The sequence below is a fragment of the Myxocyprinus asiaticus genome, chromosome 47, assembly GCF_019703515.2.
Source record: "Myxocyprinus asiaticus isolate MX2 ecotype Aquarium Trade chromosome 47, UBuf_Myxa_2, whole genome shotgun sequence".
NCBI lineage: Eukaryota > Metazoa > Chordata > Actinopteri > Cypriniformes > Catostomidae > Myxocyprinus > Myxocyprinus asiaticus.
Window position 1 is genome coordinate 11,975,573 of NC_059390.1, and position 23,596 is coordinate 11,999,168.

Genomic DNA, 23,596 nt, shown 5'->3' on the forward strand with positions numbered 1-23,596 from the left:
CATGCATCTGTTAACTTAGGGGCTGTTCACACAGGATGTGTTAATCACAGCGCAACAGAAAAGAGCGCAGTTGTCTCATGATGCGCTTTTAAAAAGTTTACTTTTATTTATTATTATTTTAGTTCTGTACCACAATGGAGCAATGCATATAATGTTATATGAGAATTTGGGGGATGATGAACCTGGCTATCCACTTTCCAAATGTATAAATATAATCAATATTAAAGGGGTAGTTTCTTTCTTCTGCTGAAAAATAAGTTGGCAAACTCTTGCTACACACTCTATCACGCTTGGTTTGTATGAAAGTGCTTAAATATAACAACTTCAACATGTTTGCATTTTATATCAGCAAAATAAAAACAACCCTTCATATAAAATAACCATTAACAACTGCTTTGCAACACTGGCAATACTACTATATTTTTTCACAAATAATGATCAGTGCTTTCAAAAACTGTGACAATATAATTTATTCTAGGTGTACGCTGAGCTCGGCAGACCTGCTGTTTTTAAGAGCTTCCAGTGCTGGAAAACTCACCATGTTAACTTCCTGTGAAGGTGGCATTCAGGAAACTGAGAGTAGACCAACCCACTGACCTTTGATATTAGGGCTGTCAGAGAGCTACAGGGCCAGAGATTTTCCTCCACACCTTGTTTGGGTCAAAGTGTACAAAACACAAAGGATGTACCTCCCAGGCTGAGGTGAACTGCAAAAATCTTGTGCACTGTTTTTCCTCCACCTTCCTTGTTCTCACAGTATAAACAGAATCTGCTCTCTCCCAACCTGTCACACTTGAAAGTTCTAATTTTTTCTTTGACCACCTAATACAGACATTAAGAACACTATTTAAATCTATATTCAAACAGAAAATGATAACACTTTGAGAAACAGAATATAGCATAGGCAAAAAAGAAAAAACAAAAAGCAGTATTGCATGGACCTTAAAAAAATGGTCTACATTGATCATGGAGAGTCAAGCTATTTATTGCTGGACATAAAATATTATAACAGCAATGCAGGCCAACCAGTGAATTCTTACTGAGCGAATTCATCTTTATCTAATTTCTCAAAAAACAGTTTCAATCAACTAGCTGGTTTATCAGCTGTTTTCATCCTCCTGTCTAACCACAAAAGGATTAAAACAAAATACTTTCATGAGGAGCATCAGAGTTGCCACCTGAATTAAGTCACTACCTGACCTGTCTGTTCCACTCAGTGCCAGCTCTAAATGTGTGCAGAGAAGACGACAGCTGGCAGACCAAAGGCTCCATCTGCCGGCATAAAGGAGAGAAGTTGACAACAAACACTCCCCATTCACTCAAATGTTCAGAGGACGCCAAATGAGCACATTCCATTGAAAACCTCCAGCCCTGTTAAATCTATTCCGACACTTTATCATCTTTCAGTGCACCTCACTGCAGATGGATTGTGCTGAGACATTATGATAGTAATACAGCAGTTACTGCTCTTTGTCTAGGACTTGTTCAGACTCACATTTAGATGTTTTTGTAGCAACTGAAAATGGGAAATAATAAGCACAAGTTCTGTCATGGTGTAAATATTACAAACTTTTTAGATATTACTTATTAAATTGTTAAAGGAATAGTCCACCCAAAAATGAAAATTCTCTCATTTACTCACCCTCATGCAATCCCTGATGTGAATGACTTTCTTTCTTTTGCAGAACACAAACGAAGATTTTGTGAAGAATTTTTCAGCTCTGTAGATCCTCACAATGCAAGTGAATGGTGTCCAAAACTTTGAAGCTCCAAAAAGCACATAAAGGCAGCATAAAAGTAATCCATAAGACTTTAGTTGTTAAATCCATGTCTTCAGAAGTGATTATAATAGGTGTGAGTGAGAAACAGATATTTAATATCTCAATATTTATTTATTTGTTTTACCATAAATCTCCACTTTCACTTTGTTCCTTTTGTTTTTTGGCAATTTGCATTCTTCGTGCATATCACCACCTACTGGTCGGGGCTGGTCAAAGGTGTTTTTTTTAGAGGGACAATATAACAGTACTTAATAGTGTATCCACAAGTAATTCACAACTTTTTATTTTCAAACAAAAAATATACTTTGAATCAAGCAATTCATAAAACACTGCCTACTAACAAAATAAATTATACATGTATACATTTTTTAGTTTTCTTGTTGACGAAGTCACCATAAGGTCTCTGAAATAAGAGCAAGGTTATTCAGTCTATCCTGAGACATTACTGCCTTTATATTACAAGTCTTGACATTTACACAGGGTCCAAAATTAACTTTACAAATTGTAATATTTATTATAATTTATTGATTATAAAAACATGTATTTCTTCTTACTAGCCATGAAACTACTTTTTGCATTTTTTTAATAAAATGTATTTTTGTTTCTATGACATTATTTAGCTTTTTTCCCCTTTTCCCCCAGTTATTCATTGTGTCAGTAAAGTGAAACTGCCTCTCAGAAAAAATTAGCTACATCATTATGATTTTGTTCCTCATATATTCATTGGGTAGCTTATTGTGCAGAATATTCCACACGTATCTCATGTCATTGGAAAAAAACCTTTAGGCATCATGCTGTAGATAAACATCTGATGGTAAATGTTTCACTGAGGTAAAAGATGTGCAAGTTGTGGTAGATGTTTCCTTTAACTGACAGTTTGATTCACGAGGGCCCCTGTTTCTCGGGTCCACTATTAACCCCCATCCGACGCCCCTGGCTGTGTCGTTCCAAACCCGAATTAGTTTCTTTTGAGGAATTTTACAGGATGTACAGTTCGCTGGTTTCAATACAATGGCAGCTGGTAGTGACTCACTTTAAATCTAAAAAAGGACCCAGAAATGTCATAAAAGTCCATGTGAGTGTGTCATACTTCGTCTTCTTGGTGAGAAACTGAAATCCAAGTAATTTTACAGTGAAAATCTTGACTTCCGCCATGGCTCTCCTTTGCACAGTCATGAAAGGTTACATTCATACGGGTTTGAAATGACATGAGGGTGAGTAAATGATGACAATTTATTTATGGCTGATCTATCCCTTTAAGTACTAAACGTGAAGTTTTTCTAAAACAAGAATTCCAAACTTTAGATATGAAACATTTCTTTTGAATTTCTAATGTGAACATCTGAACCTGAAAGAGTTCAGTGTGACCATAATCGATGGCTGTAAATCAGTGAGTACATTTCTGTGTACAAGTGTTTATTTTACTTCCACACAGTTGTTGTAAAATAAATTCCTTTTCTTCACACGCTCTTCCGTCATATGGCGACAGCAATCCAAACTATGTTCTATAGGAGGTCTTGCCAAGTGGAGACACATGTAAAGTTTATGAATAGACTGAGTTTTGGGCACAACAAAATCTCTGTTCTTCCATTGGCTGAACTCAGCGAAACAGGGCACAGCAAACCTCAACTTTGTGAGTTTTTCCTCAAAAGCAAATGTTTTTCCAACCAAGGAAATATTTTCAGAGGCACGATATCCCCATTGCACACACACACACACAAATACAAACATGCCTACATGCTTTCTTACCCCATGTTTCTTAAATGCACATGGTCACACACACACACACAACACATGGTATCAGTGTAGCCCTAGTAAATTCTGCTGTGTTCTTCGATTAACTTGCTCTCATTGACAAATTTATGGATCCTTGGCCTCTGAGACAGGAAGTCTTCAAAAAAGAGAGTGAACGGTCCACTGCACATTCCTGACCTCCCCAAAAACATCAAGTGAGTCTGCCACTGAACCTCAGCTGCCTTCACACTGTACAGACCTGCGTCTGGCTGCAAGAGGCATCAGCAACTCAACTTTAAATGTTAATGTATATTGAACAAACTAACTTTATGAAAACAAATCTGGATATTTGTTATTTTTTATATTTGGATAGTTTACATATTTCAAGCAGAAACAAGAGATGATATCTCTTTAACCACAATCGTGTCTCTTAGGGAGCAATGAGATTAAATGTAAAGAAATTGAGACTTATGCTTAAGTCTCCTGATTCTTTGATTTTTATTCTGAGAAAAAGATCACATTAATCTCACATGTCTCCTCTAGTGTTAGAAGGTATCTTAACAATGTCTGACTAACATTGTGCTCATATTTGCCAAGATACAGAATTCTGCAAAATCTGATTTTTATTTGAACTCAAAATTTCTTAAGTACTAAAAGAAATATTCTAAGTTCAATGCAAGCTCAATAACAGCATTTGTAGCATAATGTTGATTACCACCAAAAAAAAAATATTTTTTTTTTTTTGTCCCTCCTATTCTTAAAATAAAAGAGAAAATAAAGACGTACAAATCGAGGTTACAATGAGTCACTTACAATGGCAGAAATGTGAAGCTTATTATTTTATAACAGCACTTACATTAATTCTTCTGTTGAAAATCATACATTTTGAGCTAAGTTGTTTAAATCGTCGCTTACTGGGATTACAGGGTTTATGTCGTCAATGGCAACAAAGTTGTAAAATTGGATATAACTTTACACAGAAAAGATTAGTAAGCAATTTTCTTGTGGTTATACTTTGGAATTTGTCCCCATTCACTTCCATTGTAAATTATTTTTTTTTGATAAATAAAAAAGAGGAGGTCGAAATTAATTTTCCAAATCAACATTATGCTAAAACAACAACAACAACAAAAAATGCTGTCAATTGAGCTTAATTTGTATTGGACCTGGAATATTCCTTTAAAAGACCATCCTCACTCATTTTATAGCTCTATACTGTATATACACTTCATACCATATGTCAACAATTGTCTCAGTTTTTTTTTCTAATTTAGGAGAAACACTCAAGACAAAAGTTGAGACCAAGACAAAGAGGTAACACAATATGTAATAGTCATAATGTAGTTTTACATGGAACATACGTTCATTTATCTATAAAAATATTTAAAAATATAAATACTTTCATTCTAGTATTATATATAGTACTGTGCAAAAGTCTAAGGCGCATTATATTTTTCACAAAAACATTTGTCTTTAAACGGTTATATTGTATATTCTGCTTTTAGTGTATCAGTAGGAAATTTTAATTTTATATTTCAACAATCACTTTGCAAATAGAACTGAATAGAAGAACAAGGAGTCCTACAACAGATGGTATGGCCCCCACAGAGCCCAGATCTCAACATCGTTGAGTCAGTCTGGGATTACATGAAGAGACAGAAGCAACGGAGACAGCCTAAATAGATAGAAGAACTGTTACAAGTTTTCCAAGAAGCTTGGAACATCCTATCTGCCAACAGCCAAGAAAAACTATGTACAGGTGTACCTAGAAGAATTGGATGCCGTTTTGAAGGTGAAGATTGTCACCAAATATTGATTTAGCTTTTCTTTTCTTTTTTTTTTTTCCTTTACTGGACTTTGTATGAAGATAACTGATCAATGAAAACTGTTTCTATTTTGAAGACATCCTCACTGTGCAACATTTTTCACAAGTAACTTAAACTCTTGCACAGTACCATACATGCAGGTTTTATGATTTCACATTAATTGAGAGAAAAATGTATATTTCTATTTTAATTCCCCCCCCCCCCCAATACATTCATTCTAATGTAAAACCTTAGTGAACAAAGTGTTGATATTTTCCTTATGTTTTCCATTAAGAACTCTATTTGTGCTCCGTGCTCTCCATGGAAACAAGGGTTTTGTGGGTCATTGATTAGTTATTGATCAATTTCACTAATGGCAGAACTTAGACATTCCAGATAAGAAAGCACATGTTGAGCCTTTGACACTTTAGCAAATACTGCATACCTTTCGGAAACCTGTGCTCCACAGTCACCTGTAGTTTGCTTGAATACCTGTGTCAAGGGTCAGTCTCCACGACCTTTGTTTGGATGAGTGGAATGTGAGATGACAGAAAATAACAGAGGGAGGGGTCAGCAAAGGTCAAAGCTGTCAATTTGTGTACTACACCAATATCCATTTTAACCACAGACCACGACAGTCAGCAACTTCTGTTTTTACTCCACTTTGTCGATGATGGCTAATGTCTCTCTCAGCCCCTTAAAGACACAGAGGTTTCAAGTAAGATCAGTTAGTGATTGTTTGGTCTGGTTCCCACACCATTCCAGACAAGTCTCTCAACACATTCTATATGTACCTTTACAGATTCTGTTATTTGTCTTCCTTGCATGAAGAAAGGTGAAGGCATGAAGTTATCTGTGCTTACCAAGGAAATGTCCATGCTATTCATGCTTAATAATGGAAATATGCATATTTTGCATGCATATTTCATTAACCACTGATGTTAATTAAATATGCATACATAAACACTTCAAGGGTAGTTCATCTAAAGATGTTCATTTCACCTCATGATGTTCCAAACATGTATGACTTTCTTCCGTGGAACACAATGTGACAGAATGTTATGGACAAACAGCCTCAGTCAACATTCACATTCATTGTATGGAAAAAGATGCAGTAAAAGTGAATGCTGACTGAGGCAGTCAGTACATTAAGTTCTGCCTAACATATCCTTTTATGCTCCATGGAAGAAAGAAAGAAAGACATACAGATTTAGTACAGAGTAAATGCTGACAGAATGTAATGTTTTTTTTGGGGGGGGGGGGGGATGAACTACCCCTAAAAATCATGCACATTACGATATCGAATTAATCTGAACTCTTCAATCCATCTCAAATATCTGGATGCTCCAACTATGTTTTGTGCACTACTTTGTTCACACTTAGATTAAAGTTGGAGACGGAGGGTTTGGACCAATCAAATTATGGGACTGATCAGTTGGAAGTGAACCAATTAAGGGAGAAATATTCAACCAATCAAGGTTCGATGCCAATGAGATGCTTGTTGGCTTTATCAGAAAGAGTGATTTTCTAAAATGTCCATTTGTGGCAATTTTGGCATATTGAAAAAAAATTTTTTGGTTATAATTCATTTAAAAAGTAATACATATTTGTAAAATAAATTTTGAATCGCCCCTCCTTTTCTTAAAAAAAACAAAACAAAACAAAAAAACAAAAACAAAGCTAAAATCTGGGTTACAATGATGCACTTACAATGGAAGTGAATGGGGCCAGTCTGTAAACATTAAAATACTCACTATTTCAAAAGTATAGTCACAAGATGTGACTAAACAAAGATTAAATATGATTTAAATGTGAAAAAAAATCCCTTACTTACCTTTTCTGTGTAAAGTTATAACCAATTTGACAACTGCAGTGCCATGACGATGTAATGTCAACAAACCCTAAAAAGACTGTAAAAATGAAGATCCAACTTTACAGCTGAAATAATACACAAGTCTTAACAGAAAAATTTATGTAAGTGCTTTTATAAAACTATATGCTTCACATTTTTGCCTTTTAAACCTTTTAAATGGCCCCATTCACTTCCATTGTAAGTGCCTCACTGTAACCTCGATTTTTAAAAAAACATTTTTTAAGAGGGACGAGTTGAAATAAATTTTTGTAGTAATGAACATTATGCCACAAATGCTGTTGATTGAGTTTAACTTGTTTTGAACCCGGAATATTCCCGGAATAAATCTCCTTCTCAGTGAAGCCAAGTGGAGAAATTGCATGTAATTAAACTCTGGTCATAAATTGGACGTGGCCCCTTTAAAAGTTTTGCAAGGCCCGCTGCATTAAACACATGTGCTGGTTAGAGATGTGAAAACAAACATTGTGCAAGAGAGCTCCCGGTTTTGTTCATCGGTTGAGAATTATTTGGGTAAATATCAAAATTAAATGTGTGTTCAGAAGAGTCATATGTTAAAACATGTGTTATGAGAATTCTATTGTTTTAAACTGCAATACATGTCTTTAAAGCCTGGTTAAAAAATGCATAAAATGCATAAAAGGCTGGAGTTTATTTTGTAGAGTAACACACTTTCAGGACAGTTTGATGGATGAATCTACACGCTCTTTGTGCTTATTCCGCCTATTGGCTGGAGTTTGTTTTGTGGAGTATTTGTTGCAAAGTCAATGGAGTGAGTAAGCCATCTTGTTGTATTCACGTTGCAGCTGAGTGGATTGGCTCACTGAACATTCGCTTGACTGTTTGAAGAATCTGCACGCTCTTTTTGTGCTGGTTCCGCCTGTCGGCTGGAGTTTATTTTGTAGAGTAACACGCTTTCAGGACAGTTTGATGGATGAACCTACAAGCTCTTTGTGCTTATTTCGCCTATTGGCTGGAGTTTGTTTTATAGATTTTCTTTTGCTGTGTAGTTCTGTCTCACAAAATTTTTATAGAAACACCAGACTCGAGCAATCTGACAGCAAGGCTGTTGCAGGGGTTCTCATGGGCTTGCATGGACTGTTTGAGTTTGGAGGGATGGATGCCAGTTGGCGATGTCGTGCATGGGATTAATGTGCACATTTTTCCTTTTTCTGTTTTTTTGTTCTGAGGATGTTCGGGTTTTGATTGTTGCACTAATGTTGGAATGTGATCTTTATAATCTTATTTTTGACACACGATTTTTTTTCTTATATGTCAAAATGTCAAATGTTAATATGAGTGGATTATCTCTCTCCACGGGGAATGGTAATGGGTTGGGGCACCCCATAAAAAGAAGGAAGGTTATTTCTCTTCTTAAGCGTAAGAAATATGATATAATGTTTCTTCAAGAAACACACCTTCCTCCGCAGGAAGCTGAAAAATGTGGGAAGATATGGGGTGGGCATGTTATCTTTAGTGCTGGCTCGAGTAAGAGCAGGGGAGTCATTACACTGATAAGTAAATATCTACAATTAAAATGTCTCAAACAAATTAAAGATAAATTAGGAAGTCATTATTGTTTTAGCTGAAATTCAGGGACAAAGTCTGATTTTGGCCAATATTTATGCACCTAATGTTGATGATCAGGGCTTTTTTATAGATCTTGAAGGGATGTTGCAAGCCGCTATGTAATGATGCTGGCAATGATGAAGACGATGATGTGTGATGAACCTAAGTGCAGTTTATTATCAATCATGAAATCCAAAAACCGTAAATCCCAACGTGAAAAAAATACAAAAACATGAACTTGACTTGACATGACATGACATGAACAATCCAATAAAGCTGCATTCACAATACCTGAACAGGAACAGGAACTAAACTTTAAAATAAAAGACATGAACACAAAACATGAACAAAAACACATCTAGATGTGACATATCCCCCCCTCTAGGGGCGGCTCCCGATGCCCCAAATAAAAAACACAGGGTTCAAGAGGGAGCTGGTGGGGGGGGCATGGAGACCTGACGTGGTTACATGGCATGACGTGGTAACATGGTACGGCAGTATCCTGACTTGGCCATGGTAGGCATGGATGCTGACTCGTTGGCCGTGGCAGGCGTGAGCGCTGGCTCATAGAGCGGAGGCGGGCCTGGACCGTGAAGCAGAGGCTTGGCCATGGCTTGTGACATGGCATGGAGCAGTCTGGGGCTTGGCTGAGACATGGCATGGAGCAGACTGAGGTTGGTCTGTGACATGGCGTGAAGCAGACACAGGCATGGCTGTGACATGGTATGGAGCAGACTCAGGCGTGGCTGTGACATGGCATGGAGAAGACTGAGGCTTGGCTGTGACATGGCATGGAGCAGACTCTGGCGTGGCTGTGACATGGCATGGAGAAGACTGAGGCGTGGCTGTGACATGGCATGGAGCAGACTCTGGCGTGGTTGTGACATGGCATGGAGAAGACTCAGGCGTGGCTGTGACATGGCATGGAGCAGGCCGAGGCATGACATGGCATGGAGCAGACTAATGCGTGGCTGTGACATGGCATGGAGCAGGCCGAGGCGTGACATGGCATGAAGCAAACTCAAGATCCAGGGCAGAAGGTGGCGCAAGCTCTGCGACCATGATGTGGGACCCTGACTCGGGACCATGACGTGGGACCCTGGCTCAGCAGCCATGACGTGGGACCCTGGCTCAGTGGTCATGACGTGGGACCCTGGCTCGGCGGCCATGACATGGGACCCTGGCTCGGCAGCCATGACGTGGGACTCTGGCTCAGCGGCCATGACGTGGGACTCTGGCTCGGCAGCCATGACATGCGACTCGTGCTTGGTGGCCATGACGTGGAACTCCGGCTCAGCATCCGCCTCCCCCACAGTGAACGTAGAACCACTTATCTGCAGGGCAAGGTCGATATACTGAGCCAGATTGAGGGGACTGCGACCACCAGGCATCAGGGAAGAGATTGGCTCATTCAATCCCACCTGGAAAATGTCCTTGAGGGCGACTTCAATAAAGTCCACCCGGCAGGCCAGAGCACAAAATTTCTCCACATAATTTTCCAGGGATCGATTCCCCTGGTGAAAACGAAGAAGCTGGATTGCTGGGTTCATTTTGTCGGTCAGGTATTCTGTAACGATGCAGGCAATGAGAGGCAGACGATGAAGACAGTGATGTGTGATGAACCCAAGTGCAGTTTATTATCAATCGTGAAATCCAAAAACCGTAACTGCCAACGTGAAAAAAATACAAAAACATGAACTTGACTTGACTTGACTTGACTTGACATGACATGAACAATCCAACAAAGTTACATTCACAATACCTGAACAGGAACAGGAACTAAACTTTAAAATAAAAGACATGAACACAAAACATGAACAAAAACACATCTAGACGTGACACACTGGCACCCCTTATGATATAATATTGGGAGGGAGCAACATTGACGCTTCACAGGATCTTGGTCTTACAGATATTTGGAGACTTTTGAACCCACCTGGGAGGGACTATACATTTTTTTCATCAGTCCATGAGATTTACTCTAGAATAGATTTTTATTATTATTATTATTATTATATCTAAATCCCTCATTTCATCTTTTGCTGATTGCTCAATTGGAAACATTTTAGTCTCAGATCACTCCCTGGTGTGTTTAGAGGTGCTGCCACACATGGAGAAAAGGAAATCATATAGTTGGCGCTTTAATGTATCCCTTTTGCAAAATCCTGAATTGCAACAAATGTTAAAGATTGAAATCAATGTCTATATGGCGAACAACTGGTCCTCAGTATCCTCTGTGGGCATGGCTTGGGAGGCACTTAAGGCAGTTCTTAGGGGCCGGATCATATAGTATGCCTCATTCACCAAAAAAAAAAAAAAAAAGTGCAGGAACTCATGGAATTGGAAGGGAATATTAAAAGTGCTGATGCAGCCGAATGTCGTCTAATGGCCTCAGGAAATTGACCTGATTGAAATATAGAAATTATACTATTTTGTCACGGAAGGTGGAGTTTTGACTATTCAGGGCAAGACAGTCATACTCTGAGTAGGGGTATAAGGCAGGGAAATTTCTAGCTAGATATATAAAACAGAGAGAGTCTTTTTCAACCATTCCTTCAGTGAAATCTGCTGGTGGTATATTTACCTCGACCACTGATATTAATAAAGCCTTTAAAGAATTCTATCTTGATCTTTACAGTTCCACATCTTCGTCTACTGATGAGGGTATTAGAAACTTCGTGGAACCATTAGAACTTCTAGCTGGATCAGGGAAATTGGATGGTAACTCTTACACTAGCTTGGATCTTTGTCCTTTTTAAGAATCAGACTGATCCTGGCTTGCGTCATGGTTGGCGAAGCTTTCCATTCTTTAATGATGGAATAACACACCGTATAAACGTATAAACTTCTAGCAAAAGTGGAGCCAGTTCTGTAGAATATGATCTAAAAAAAGCTCCAGGGCCAGATGGCTTTGCTGCTGAATTTTTTAGATCATATTGCTACAGAACTGGTGGAGGAGCGGTTTCTGTAGTGAATGATTTTATTAATTTTTCTAAATGCAGATATTGTACCTTGTTATTGTTTGTCATTTCGATCATTTGCGTATCTCACCATTTCACGCAAATTTTTAATTTTTTAAACCGAAAATAGCATGTATTTAACCAAGTCAAGCTGACTAATATGTATTACTTTGTCAAAATAAGGGTTACCGAAGAATTATGCAAGAGGGAACCTGAAGTTCTCCATGTTTCCTATTCTTTCAGACAACAAAGCACTTGAATGTGACGTTCTCGTAATTATGACTTCATAAGGAATAGGATAATTCCAAATAGCACATGAAGGCAGCATAAAGTCTCCTGAGCTATGAAAGAACAACCTGTGAACAATAACATTTCCTCTTTGGTACCTTTTAGTGCTACCAACAACAAACAGTTCTTTTGAAAAATAGAACCACTTGAAACCATGAGTTTCAGAGTGTAAAATTTGGCATGTAATTTAATCACAGAATGAAATTCTTTCATCTGCCGGATGATGTTTACATATTGATCCTGTGGAGAAAAAAAAAAAAGCAAAGGTTTACACTGGTTTTGTTGATTGGACCAAATGCTAGCAGCTGCCTAATCTAACTACTCAAACAGACAACCTCAAGAATTTGCCAACAGCCCATTCACTATTAGCCTAAGCAAACAGAACTGGGTCACCATTAAAACACCTGCCAAAACCAACGGGAGAACAGCAGATTAGAGTAAAGTTAGTTTAACTCATTTGCTTGAGTGGTGGAAGCCATCGGAAAGGCCTGTTAGGTGTGACCAAGTTTACCAAGTCAACCCAAGGTTTAGTCTTTTGGAAAAGCATTTCTCATTTGAATTTCAATATGTCATACTTCCAAATGTGAATTGTGTGAACTGTGTAAAAAGCACACAAATTTGGCACACTGTTGCCCCCAAAATTACTACAATTTATTCTCACCTCACAGACATGAGTAACTTGTATGTTTGTGGTTAGAATACATTCAAGTCATTTTGGGAGCTACATTTTGTGTTTCTTTATTTATCACTTTCATCAAGCCACAGTATAACGAAAACCAAAACAAACCAAAACCCACTCAAGTCTGCCTTCAAGCTAAGTGCTTGTAATTCCCTTGGTTTCTCTTTAAATGTATATCCAAGAATGTATGCAAATGCACATACGTTTGTATGCACAGTATGTATCTAGTACTATATGTATAAATATTCAGACTTCCTGATATGGATTGTGTAAATAAATGCCGTCTGAGTGCGTCTGTCTGGGCGACCTCTGGCAGCGGCGAAGCGCGTGAGCACTGCTCACAGGGACCCTGAAAGAATGCACTTTCTGTGGGCCCGCTCCAAGATTTGTTTTGAAAAGAAGCCAGGGGAAAGTCTGGAAGACTAAGTGGAAGCAACTGAGCGTCGGTGACATCCTAAAGATTTTGGCGTTCACTCAATGCTTCCCGCCGTCCAGAGAGCCAGAGGCTATTTACTTGCTTTCGAGGGGGAAAAAGGGGAGAGTGAGTAAAAGTGTGAATGAAGGTTTTTTGTTTTTGTTTTTGAGCTAATACGTGTTTACTTAGTGCTACTTAGCAACTGCATGACGCAACTGTAACCCATGACTATCAGTCACACAATCGATTTTTCTTGATATTTTCACGTTAGCTTCAGTGATGCCAGATACAATATAATAAGGAGACGCTGGTAGGAAAGTGAATGGGAGAAATACAGCTCATATACTGTCAGTCTTGCCTTTTAGTTTAAAGAACCAATAACCTGTGCAGAAGTTGTTGCAATAATGAAAGTTTTGAGTTTTTGCCAGAGCATTGCTACAGTGTTTGGTAAGTTGTTATGTGGTTGCTTCACTCTAAAAAAAGATGGTTCTTGAAAGGTTCTTTACTGATCATAATAGTTCTATTAAGAACCATATCTACTTGAAGAACCTTGTTGTGCTTAAATAGTTCTTTGCTTGGGATTAGGGTTGTTTATTCCCACCCTTTTTGGTTTTTGAATATTACTGTCAATAAATTCTTTCAAAGCCGTCGCGTGATTGGTTGACTCGCAGCGCTGGAGTCCTGGCAGCTCGAGCGACCAATTTCACAGACTGTCAACACTCTACACAGGTAAACTGCCGCTAAAATATTTTAACAATTAGTAGTTTTAACAGCAAAGTTATCAGGGACAACAAATCCCGTCAGCTCAGTTAAATGGTAGTTAGGGTTTGCTTATTTCTCTTTCGCTTCACTCGCTGTGTTTTTAAAAATGAAACCACGGCAAATGTAAAATTTACAGTGTATCGTAAATGTTTTGTTTGGGAGCAAATTTGAAGTCATGATTTATAACACCTTTGTTACTGTTATGGCTGTAACTGTTTGCGTTGGGGAGATCGCATTTTCTCAGCTCAATCACGTCATCAAAATCCAAGACAAATATACAGTAAACTGTACGGAGCAGTGTTGCCAACTATTTCTCATGGGAAGTCGCCAAAGGCCCGCTGAAATGTCGCTAAAAGTAGCTAAATCACGTGATGACGTCATTTATTACGTAAGACGTCAATTGTACACAGGGTTGTTTCAGACCATTCTGATGCCTTAGGCGAGATCCCTATTGCTGGGAGGGGTTCGTTGCAGCGGCCTCCACTTTGGCGCCCAAAAAGCCCAATATCGTAATATATATATATATATATATTGTACATATCTGATGTGTGATACTGAACCATCAGTGTGTATTACTTGTGCCAGTGTTACTGTGTCACAATGAATTTTTGACAGTGACACCTCATCTGTTTATATCACTTATCTCTATATAATTTATTGTAGATAAGGGTTCATATACATTCTATTCTCTCTCTTTTTCTCTCTCTCGCCCTGCTAGATAATTTCGCAATGCTCTTCTATCGCTGTAGGCTGACTTTTCTTTTCTAAAGGGAGAGCATGCACGTGAATTGAGGTTGAGATTGTCACAACAAATACCAACAACACATAAGCTCGTAAATCATTCGATTTATAGAACATCCGTATGCACATAAATCCCACTCCTGATGGCATGCAGGTCAGTCACATTACTTGAAACACAGGGGGGCGGTAGAACACCGAGAAAAATGAGATATCATTCACGATAGAGCTGATGTTGTTTGTAGCGCCAGATGTGGAAAAATGTTGCTAAAGCAGACTACAAAATTCGCTAGTCAAGTCAAGTGATTTTTATTTGTATAGCGCTTTTCACAACACACATCGTTTTACAGAAAATCATGCATTAACAGAAAATGAAACTGTAATATCTATAAAGTCTTAAGAGTGATCATTGTGTAGTTTGATTAAATATGATTGTAAATTATGTATAAAATATAAATAATTAAATAGTAATTGTATTTATACCCCTGTGAGCAAGCTGAAGGTGACTGTGGCAAGGAACACAAAACTCCATAAGATGTTGGTTAATAGAGAAAAAAGAAAAATCTTGGGAGAAACCAGGCTCACTGTGGGGGCCAGTTCCCCTCTGGATAACCAGAATGAATATAATGCCAATATTACTTATTTGTATGCAGTACAAGTCATGGTTTAAATTTGTAAATTAAGTAAGCATTAAGGTCCAGTGTTTAAAAAAAAAGAAGATTTTTATGAACTTTATGATCGTGTGACGAAGCGACACGATCCCGTTCATTTTCAATGAGAGCGCAGCAAATGTTGGCAACAGAGATCGCCTTGGGGAGCGACAAAACAAGTTGAGAAAATGTCAACTTTATGCAAATGACGAGCAACATTCGGGAGCAACTACCAATGAGAGTGAAGACAGACGAGCCTACGTCATCCGTCTCCAGGCAGGGTGAGTGTGAGATACTGGAGTCGACTTGAGTGCAGGCAAGACGGAGAAGTTAAAAGTTTCTGTGAGCAATTTCACTGTTCCATATCATTTGTCTGTAACCACATACATAGATATGGCCTAATGAAATGATGCGTGAAAAACCGTGTCAGCATTCTGAGTGAATTTGATTCATATATTGATATATAATTCGTCTTGTTTAATGATATGATGCATTAAGCACTGCTGCAGGTTATATAAAAAGCTCTCCCCTGCAAAATGTGCATTGTTAGAGGCAAAAGAACTGATTCCTTGTCAAATTAGTATGATATCTTAGTTTTATTGGCACTATCATCTGTAAACAGCATTTCAAATGCTATTATGGCTAGTTGTGCAATCCACCAATAACGTTAGTGCAGCGACAGCAGTAGGAACGGCCACCAGCGACAGAGATCGCAAAGTCTAGCGACATCCCGCCTGCGGTGTGAACGGGACTTAAGGGGTCAAAAAGTTGCAAAATCTGGCAACACTGGTACAGAGAAACTTTCCCCAAGCTGTTACTATTTTAACGATTTTATGACAAATTGCACAAAATAAATTTTCTCGTTGCAATATTGTCCTCTACGCATTCAGTAATTATAAATTATTTTACTCAGAGCTTCTTGTAAAGCCTGACATATGAAAGAATTGTCAGAAAACTCTAATTTTTTTACATTAAACTGTTTTTAGTACCATTAAACAAAATATAAAAAGAAATCGTAACAATTATGCAAGTTTTTTTTTATGCATCATATTTGATTCATTAGGCTTTAAAGGTCATTATCCTCCTGAGGCCCAGCAATTCATTTTTGTATAGGGCACTTGCTATTTAAGTTTTTCTTAGTATTATCAGAGGACTCCCTGGGCTTTTCAGAGATACCAAATATTTAAGAGTTTGGCAATGACAAATTCCTATCCTTGGACTATAAATATGGATTGAAAGGTATCAGTTCAATTCAGCACATCAAATACAATATGAATTAAATATTTTTTTAATAAACCATTTTTATCATATGTATTTTATGCGCTAAACACTATATTGACATTTAAAAAGGGTCTCAGGAACTTATGGTAAGATGATATCATAATAGCTTGTAATGTAAAATAATGAGATCTTTATAATGACAGAGCAGGCTGTATATATAAAATAGACATAACTATTTCACACTAAATATATCTTATAAAAATGTCAGAATTTTCAAAGCTCTGTGATTATTTATTTATTATTTTTTTTTTTTTTTGTGGTGGGCATGAATGGAATATAATGGTGATTGAGAGATATACCTCAAAAGCCTGTTGTATCATATTTGATACATGTTTTTTCAATGAAATAATATACAACATTTTAACCAAGCATAAGTTGCTTATATTCAGAAAATACTCATTTTAAAATATTAGTAACAATATAATTATTACTGTCACTTTTATTTGATTAAAATAAGCTGCCATTTATCCCAACATAAGAGTAATTATTTGCGGAAATCCGCCGCCATTGTAAATAGACGATATAAACACTGAAACCACTATTTTTCACAAATAACCACTAGATGGTGCCATAAATATGTGAAACTTACCTACCATACGTTTTTTTTTTTTTTTTTTTGGGCTTTTCAGCTTGAACAGAGATTGAGACAGGAGCTGTCAAATGTTGTGTATCATATTTGATACATACAGCGTTATAGGGTTAGCATTCAGATACAAATAAAACCTGTGTCCATTTGTTTTTTGAAAATATATTTAATAATCTTGAAGGGAATTAATTCTCATAGAACCTAGAGCTCATGACATCTGTTTTCTCTCTCTGCAGGTTATGCGACTGCTGGACCAACTTTAGTGCTTAAAACCACTAAATAATAATCACAGAATAGATGAAACTATGCCTCTTATCAGACAACAGATAATTTTGTCACTGCTTGATAAAGGCAGCAGCACATGGGTATGTTTTTGCAAAATGTTGCAGTAGAGCGCTTTAAATTTTAACATTTACAAAGTACAACTTTCTGTAACTGGTGGTTTCCTACCCATAAGACTGTCTTTGTTTGTTTTGTTTTTTATAGATGTCTACCAGAACATGCAAGTGAAATGATATTATGTTCTGAAAAAGGAGGTGATATTTTAGATTTTTATTGTGATTTCAGCTATCCACCCCACCTGTGGTATGAGTCATTGTCTGATCTGATAACAGGATATGTCTGCCTTAAAACTATCAGATTATGTGAGTTTTAAGTACTCCTTTTCATCTCTCTTTCTTTTCTTATATCTATTTTTTGCCATGAATTTATACACTGTAATTAATTAATAAAGTTAAATTTTTTTGTCTCACATGTTTACAGTTAAAAAGCAGCTACACTATGTCTTCCAGCTGTGTTTGGTGAGGATACTTCTCTCCGCTTTTCCACTAAGCATGTGAGTGATAAGGACTGAATTTGTGATCCATATGGAATTTTCAAATATATTGTTCACATACTGAAACACTGACCTATTGTGCATTTCTATTCAGACAGACACTGTTGGACACCACAACCTCAATACCTGCAGAGAGGGACTGCCACTAACTTACACTAAAATACACAGTGATTGATAGTGAAGACATAGGAGGATTGTGTATATATTTTAGTGAAATTTAGCCTTCGATACACACATTTTGTGTTTCCATGGGACTTTTCTCTAGCTTTAAGGGATAGTTCAACCAAAAATGAAAAGTCTCTCATCATATACTTACCTTCATGCCATCACAGATGTGTTTGACTTTCTTTCTTCTGCTGAACACAGATGAAGATTTTTAGAAGAATATTTCAGCTCTGTGGGTCCATACAATGCAAGTGAATGTTGACCAGAACTTTGAATCTTCAAAAATTACAAAGTCAGCATAAAAGTAATCCATCTGACCAGTGGTTTAATTCATGTCTTCAGAAGTGATATGATAGGTGTGGGTGAGAAACAGATCAATATTTGAGTGCTTTTAAACAATAAAAATCACCTTTCACTTCCACATTCTTTTCTTTTTTGTTTTTGTTTTGGTGATTTGCATTCTTCGTGCATGTAGCCACATACTGGTCAGGGCTGGTCAAAGGTGGAGATATATAGTGAAAAATGACTTACATATTGACCTGTTTCTCACCCACACCTATCATATCGCTTCAGAAGACATTGATTAAACAACTGGAGTTTTATGGATTACTTTTATGCTGATTTATGTGTTTTTTTGGAGCTTCAAAGTTCTGGCCACCATTCACTTTTATTGTATGGACCTACAGAGCTGAGATATTCTTCTAAAAATCTTTATTAGTGTTCTGCAGAAGAAATTAAGTCCTACACATCTGGGATGGTATGAGAGAATTAACATTTTTTGGTGAACTATCCCTTTAAAGTATTGGTTGTCAGCATGGAAGACAAATACTCTCTCTATAAAAGATAAAAAATTTACAAGTTCTATCCCAGTCTTCATGTGTGGAGCAATGTAGTGGTCTGCTATTTCATTTGCATATGCATTTATTTACTTTTTCACATTATGTATTTGTTGATGTATTTATTAATGTGAGTGATTTATGCATTTGGAATTATTTAATCCGAATAATTTATTCATGTTTTCAACTAATGATTGATGTAAAAGAATTGTTAGTTTTTTTTTATTTTATTTTATTTTTACAATTTTTCATTTTAATAGAAAATAAAAGTACTTAATTGACAAACATGCCTTGCTTTTATATATATATATATATACACACTACCATTCAAAAGTTTAGGGTCACTTATTCATTCTTTCTTTCTTTATTTTTTTATTATTTTTCACATTTTAGAATAATAGTAAAGTCATCACAACTATGGAATAATAGAAATGGAAATATGGGAATTATGTTGTGACTAAAAAAATCCAAAATAAATCAAAACTGTGTTATATTTTAGCATCTTCAAAGTGGCCACACTTTCCCTAGAATTTGCAGACATGTAAACATGACATTTTTTCAACCAACTTCACCCTGGGATGCTTTAAACAGTATTGAAGGAGTTCCCATCTATGTTGGGCACTTAGTGGCTGCTTTTCTTAATTATTCGGTCTAAGTCATCCATTTCAAAAACGTTTTTTTTTTTTTTTAAATAAAATTTTAGTTTTGTAATTAAATAAATTAATATGTTGGCACAATTATATTTTTGTCTACAAAACTAATTTCAAATATTTAAGCATACGCCTTCAGATCAAAAGATTTTTAAGATCATGAGAAACATTTCAGGCAAGTGACCCCAAACTTTTGAACGGTACTGTGTGTATATATATATATATATATATATATATATATATATATATATATATATATATATATATGTATATGTATATGTATATATATGTATATGTATATATAATATATATATATATATATGTATATAGATATAGATATATATATATATATATATATATATATATATATATATATATATATATATAGCCACAACATTAAAATCACCTGCTTAATATTGTGTAGGTCCCACTCGTGCCGCCAAAACAGCACCAACCCGCATGTCAGAATAGCATTCTGAGATGATATTCTTCTCACCACAATTGTACAGAGTGGTTATCTGAGTTACTGTAGACTTTGTCAGTTTGAACCAGTCTGGCCATTCTCTGTTGACCTCTCTCATCAACAAGGAGTTTCCGTCTGCAGAACTGCCCCTCACTGGCTGTTTTTTGTTTTTGGCACCATTCTGAGTAAATTCTAGAGACTGTTGTGTGTGAAAATCCCAGGAGATCAGCAGTTACAGAAATACTCAAACCAGCCCGTCTGGCACCAACAATCATCCATGCCATTATCTAATCAGCCAATCATGTGGCAGCAGTGCATAAAATCAAGCATATACGGATCAGGAGCTTCAGTTAATGTTTACATCAACCATCAGAATGAGGAAAAAAAATTTGATCTCAGTGATTTGGACCGTGGCATAATAGTTGATCTAGTGGATAGTTTAAAAAAGGGTTCTATTTAACACTAAAAAGGGTTCAGCTATTGTTACAAGCCGAAGAACCCTTATCTGGTACTGTTTAGAACCATTTTTCTTAAGAGTTTAGGGTGTTCTGGGATTTGGGTGTTTGTAAACACTTCAGAGTATCCATGATATTCTTGTTCCTGGATCAGGTTCCTACTCCAATGTAAGTCAATGTTTTTTCCCACCCGTTATCCTGTTAAAGTCAGATCACATCTAAAAGTAAAAGCACACCTTTCCCCAACAAGCCGAAGTTTCATTCATATTCATATTTAAGGTATAATTTATTTCAGTAGCACAAACAATGCAGATTTTTGCAACAAAGAAATACCAAGGGGTTAAGGGTTTGTTCATATCCCTATCCATAAGTATGAACAACAGTAATAGTAATGCCTGCTAAGGTTTAGGGATAGGATAGGGTAAGGATTAGGGTTTTGATTGAAAAAAACATGATGTATCCATGATGATAAAAGCATTTATTTAGCAATTTCATGGATGCAATTCAAAATGCAAAACAATAATGATTATTGCACTAATCACTGTCTTTTCAACTCAATCAAAACTAAGAGGGATTTTGCTGAAGTGCACTGAAATCAATATGGCACAATCAGTTCTCATCTTGTCTTTTTGCCTGATTATTTTCCCTCAACGAGACAGTCAGATTCTTTCTATGGGAAACAGCAAATGAAGTTGTTCGGAAGAAGGCATGGATTTACATTTTCTATTCAGAGTTTAAATCAAAGAGCAGTTGTTCTGTGCAGTCCAATTCTCCAGAAGATTTTCCACATTTCTGGCAGGGGAAATTCCCATGGCTTTCTCCGCAGTTTGGCTAAGTTGTTCCAGAACAGGGCCATTTTATTCTCAGGTATGCAAATCAAGACTGCTTTGTAACCATTCTATATTTAACTCTGGGCTCAGAGATATTGCCTTTCCTCCCATGGGCTATGGGAGAAAGGGGGCCAGATAAGCACCTTAATCTTGTCTTTTCCTCCAGATGCAAGCCCTGCACTGGCTGAAAGTACAAAGGCACAAATGCCCTCTGTCAGTTTTACTGTGTCAGTTCTTGAAAGCTTTCTTATAAAAACTAATTCTCGATCAGTGGTACAGACTGAAGAACTCAACAACGGGTACTAACAAGAGGCCCAGGTCGCAATTTCTCTCCACCTCCTGCCCGGCATAATTGATCCCAGAACCTTCAGATACTATTCCTAACTTTCTCACACACACACACACACACACACACACACACACACACACACACACACACACACACACACACACACACACACACATAGTGTGTTGGTGCAGCTATCATTATGAGGACTCTCCATAGACATAATGATTTTTATACTGTAAAACTATAGATTCTGTCCCCTACCCCTAAACCTAACCCTCACAAAAAACTATTTTAATCTGACTAATCTGACTATTAATTAATCAGTAGGAATGTGAAGAGTTAACATGTTCCATACATCCTCTGCTTAAAGGATAAATTTCAGCACATTTCCTTGTGTCAATATGGTTCCACTCTGTTCCTTCCCCTGCTCCCCTGCAAAAAACACAAAGTACCCACTGGTTGTTAACCCAGTCTGCTGTTGTGAACAAAGCCCTATGTTTTCAGATATGTGAGTCATAATTAACCTGGCTGACATTCTCTTACACTCCATAACCAGCTCTGTTTCAATGCTTTGAGGAATAGTTCACCCAAAATGAGAATTCTGTCATTATTTAGGCACCCTCATGTCATTCCAAACATGCATTACTTTGTTTTCTTCTGTGGAATACAAAAGGTGATATTTTTGATGAATTTCCTGGCCACTCTTTTTCATTTAATAAAAGTGAATAAGGCTTGGGTTATCAAGCTCAAAAAGCACTATAAATGTATCAAATAATGGCCCATATGTGTTGTGGGCTATATGTGAACTAGATCAATTAAATCATTGAAAGGTGTAGGCTTAAAACAACAATTTGTTCACGATCACTAGTTCATTCATGAATGTTGATGAATGTGCCAAAGAGATCTTTCAGTGAATAATGATGGCCCAATTATTGATACTGATGATATACAGTATATATATTCCTCGAAAGTGTAGGAAGTTTAGGAAGCCACTTGTTATAAATATTATAATTTTTATGCATATTTTTCTTTTTGGAGTGAATTTTGGAACACTGTTTGCAAAATAAATTATGCAAAATGGCAATACAGTTTACAGTTTTTTAAGACAGTAAGTGGAAGTTTTGAATTCACTACATAATTCAACACAAAATGTATATTAAAAATAATTTATTACAATCAGTAAGGGTAAATTCATGAACAATTAAGACATTTCACAATTTAAAACTAATGAGGACTATTGAAATTGAAGATATATTAGCGGGTATAATCAAAAAATTAGCGGGTATAATCAAAATAATAATAATAATAATAATAATAAAAAAAACTTCTCTATGTAATGTCGAATATTTAATACCATAAAAAAACAGATAAAAATTATTTGGAATAGTTTATCTATAAATTTACTTATTAGGCTCCATCGTGTGAGTAAAAAAAGTTTGACCACTATTGCCCAACGACAATGTTGCATTTTTGCTTGTAACATCTGTGCGGTCTCCTGCCCACCAGAGGGAGCCCTCATCTGAATTCTGACCTGTCACTTCCTGTTTCCTGCCACATCAGTTCCTGTATTGTCATTTCCTGTTTGCATCATATAAATAGCCATGCTTTTCCATAGTTACTTTGTGAAGTATTGCCAGATCATCTGCCTTACCAAGCGTTTATATCATTGCCTTATTGCCTAGTGTTTTGACCTGTTTGTTTTGACTACTCTTTTGGATCTTCCCTTTTGTCTGTTTGCCTGGTTGGACTGCTTTACTGTGTTTTGACCTCACTGCCTGTTTCTCTGACACTGTGTTTGGATTTCGATGGACTGTTTGAATAAACATCCGCATATGGATTCTTCCTCGGCTTCCGCCTCTCCATCATTACAGAATACTTCGCCAACTATGAATCCAGCGGAAGTTTCTCAGCTCCAAGCGGCGTTCGCTTATCAGAGCGAGATGCTGAAGAACTAC

The 23,596-nt window shown here is 36.8% G+C and overlaps 1 long non-coding RNA gene across 5 annotated transcripts; it reads left to right on the plus strand.

Moving 5' to 3' along the window:
- Positions 1-12,993: 12,993 nt before the first annotated feature.
- On the plus strand, positions 12,994-19,782 carry LOC127436959 (uncharacterized). Of its 5 annotated transcripts, none has more exons than XR_007896491.1 (6): positions 13,238-13,548; positions 13,747-15,532; positions 17,355-17,483; positions 17,605-17,762; positions 17,881-17,953; positions 18,048-19,782. It is a non-coding gene; the product is annotated as an uncharacterized LOC127436959 (long non-coding RNA). The 5 variants fall into 5 exon arrangements; XR_007896494.1 differs by having other exon boundaries at positions 13,747-13,830; XR_007896495.1 differs by lacking the exons at positions 13,238-13,548; positions 13,747-15,532 and adding an exon at positions 12,994-13,227.
- The last annotated feature ends 3,814 nt before the right edge of the window (positions 19,783-23,596 follow it).